Source organism: Piliocolobus tephrosceles, unplaced genomic scaffold (assembly GCF_002776525.5).
Source record: "Piliocolobus tephrosceles isolate RC106 unplaced genomic scaffold, ASM277652v3 unscaffolded_27837, whole genome shotgun sequence".
Lineage (NCBI taxonomy): Eukaryota > Metazoa > Chordata > Mammalia > Primates > Cercopithecidae > Piliocolobus > Piliocolobus tephrosceles.
This window is the reverse complement of record NW_022310795.1, coordinates 973-3,912: the sequence shown is the minus strand read 5'-3', so window position 1 is coordinate 3,912 and position 2,940 is coordinate 973. Positions and strand designations below refer to the sequence as shown.

The following is a 2,940-nucleotide window of genomic DNA, read 5'->3' as shown; positions in this document are numbered from 1 at the left end:
ACAAACTGGATTTTAAAAACTAACCTAAAGCCAAGCATGGTGGCTCACGCCTGTAATGCCAGCACTTTGGGAGGCCATGACAGGAGGGTCTCTTGAGCCCAGGAGTTCGAGACCAGGCTGGGCAACATAACAAGACCTCGTCCCTACAAATAATAAAAAAATTAGTCAGGTGTGATGGTGCACATGTGTGGTCCCAATTACTTGGGAGGCTGAGGTGGGGGAATTGTTTGAGCCCAGGAGGTCCAGGCTGCAGTAAATCACGATTGTGCCACTGCAGTCCAGCCTGGGTGACAGAGCAAGATCATGTCTCAAAAAAAAAAAAAAAAAAAAAAAAAGGCCAGGCACGGTGGCTCACACCTGTAATCCCAGCACTTTGGGAGGCTGAGGAAGGCAGATCACGAGGTCAAGTGTTCGAGACCAGCTTGGTCAACATAGTGAAACCCCATCTCTACTAAAAATATAAAAAAAAAAAACCAGGCATGGTGGCGGGCGCCTGTAATCCCAGCTACTCAGGAGGCTGAGGCAGGAGAATCACTTCAACCCGGGAGGCAGAGCCTGCACTGAACCAAGATGATGCCATTGCACTCCAGCCCAGGTGACAGTACAAGATTCCATCTCAAAAAAAAAAAAAAAAGAAAAAAGAAAAAGAAAAATAAATAAAACATACCTTAACACTATTTTGTGTACCTGAAATTTACTTCGAATATAACAATCTAAGCAGGTTAAAAGCAAAGAAAAAATTAAAAATGTGTATGATGCAAACATTAAGTAAAGAAATGCTAGATGACAATATCAGAAACAGTATACTTCAGAGCAAAGAAAAAGTACTAGAGACTAAAAAGGAAATTATTTATTGAGAGAAGGGTCAATCCACCAAGAGGATATAACATTCCTAAATGTGTATGCACCAAAAAACAAGACTACAAAATATGTGAACAGAATGGAGAAATGCATAAATCCACTATAGAGACTTCAGTATTTCCCTGTGACAACTGTTTAAACTACACATATATTCACAGCAAGAATATTTAATTCAACCCCATGAACTAACTGGATCCATGGATACTAACAGAACATTGCATCCACCAAGAGTGGAATATTTTTTTTTTTTCAGACAGTCTCACTCTGTCGCTCAGGCTGGACTACAGTGGTGCGATCTCAGCTCACTGCAACCTCTGCTTCCTGGGTTCAAGCAATTCTCCCACCTCAGCCTCCCAGGTAGCTGAGACTACAGGCATGTGCCACCATGCCCGGCTAATTTTTGTTTTTTTAGTAGAGATGGGGAGACTCTGTATCAAAAAGAGAAAAAGAAAATAGCCAAAAGTGATGAACAGAGGATATATAAAGATACTAGTTTGCTTGTCTCAGCAGCACATATACCAAAATTGAATCAATACAGAGAAGATTAGCATGCTCCCTGCACAGTGATGATATGCAAATTCTTAAAGGGTTCCGTATTTTCTTTTTAAAAAAAGATACCAAATAAGCACCTGAAAAGATGGTCAATATCATTAGCCACTAAGTAAATACATATTAAAAATACAATGAGGCATGTGTAGTGGCCTGTAATCCCAGCACTTTAGGAGACCAGTCTGGAGCATGGCTTGAGCTCAGAAGTTCAAAACCAGCCTGAGCAACATTGCAAGACCCCATCTCCTCAAAAACGTATTTTAAAAAACACTGGCTGGGTGTGGTGGCACACACCCATAGTCCCAGCTACTCAGAGGGTTAAGGTAGCAATGAGCCATGATCACAACACTGCCTTTCAAAGCCTAGGTAACAGAGCAAAACCCTGTCTCAAAAATAATCATCATAATAATAATACACACAATGAGAGATCACTAGCCACCTATCAAAATTACTAAATGAAGACTTATGTTCACATGAAAACCTGTGTAATGTTTACAACAGTTTTATTCATAATAACCTACAAGTGGAAATAACTGAGATTATCTTTCAGCAAATAAGTAATTAAACAAAATGCAGTATAACTGTAACAAACATTAAGCAACAACCTGGAGGAATCTCCGAGGAATTAAACCTAGTGTAAAAAACTCAATCCCAGAAAGTTACATGTTGTTTTGTTTTGTTTTTAGACCGAGGTGGAGTGCAGAGGCACAATCTCAGCTCACTGCAACCTCTGCCTCCTGGATTCAAGCAGTTCTCATGTCTCAGCCTCCCAAGCAGCTGGGATTTCAGGTGAGCGCCACCACAGCTGGCTAATTTTTGGATTTTCAGTAGAGACAGGGTTTCACCATGTTGGCCAGGCTGGTTTCAAACTCCTGACCTCAAGTGACCCACCCGCCTCAGTCTCCCAATATGCTGGGATTACAGGCATTAGCCACACACCTGGCCTCTGGAAAATTACAACTTCTATCATCCCATTTATATAACATCCTTCAGATAACAAAATTACCAAAATGAAGAATACATTAGTGGTTATGACTAAGTCTGGCAGCAGGAGGAAAGCAGGCGTGGCTATAAAAGCACAACAGGAAGGGAGAGGATTCTGGGAAAATGGTGCAATAGGAAGCACCAGGAACCTGAGGTCGGGAGTTAAAGACCAGCCTGACCAACATGGAGAAACCCCCTCTCTACCAAAAATACCAAATTAGCTGGGCGTGGTGGCGCATGCCTGTAATCTCAGTTACTCGGGAGGCTGAGGAAGGAGAATCACTTGAACCCAGGAGGCAGAGGTTGCAGTGAGCCAAAATCAGGCCACTATACTCCAACCTGAGAAACAAGAGTGAACCTCCACCTCAAAAAAAAGAAATAAATAAAATAAAAAACAGTGTTGTATTGGCAGAAACACAGAGCACTGAAAGAGAACAGAGTTCAAAAATAAACTCTCGCTTACATGGTGAAGTGATTTTCCAAAAAGTGTCAGGATCATTCAGTGGGAAAGAGTCTTTTCAACAAATAATGCTGGGAAAACTGGAT

General features: G+C 41.5%; 1 non-coding gene across 1 annotated transcript; it reads left to right on the top strand.

Moving 5' to 3' along the window:
- The first annotated feature begins 1,355 nt into the window (after positions 1 to 1,355).
- Positions 1,356 to 1,462, top strand: LOC113221833. The gene has a single exon (XR_003308096.1). It is a non-coding gene; the product is annotated as a U6 spliceosomal RNA (small nuclear RNA).
- The last annotated feature ends 1,478 nt before the right edge of the window (positions 1,463 to 2,940 follow it).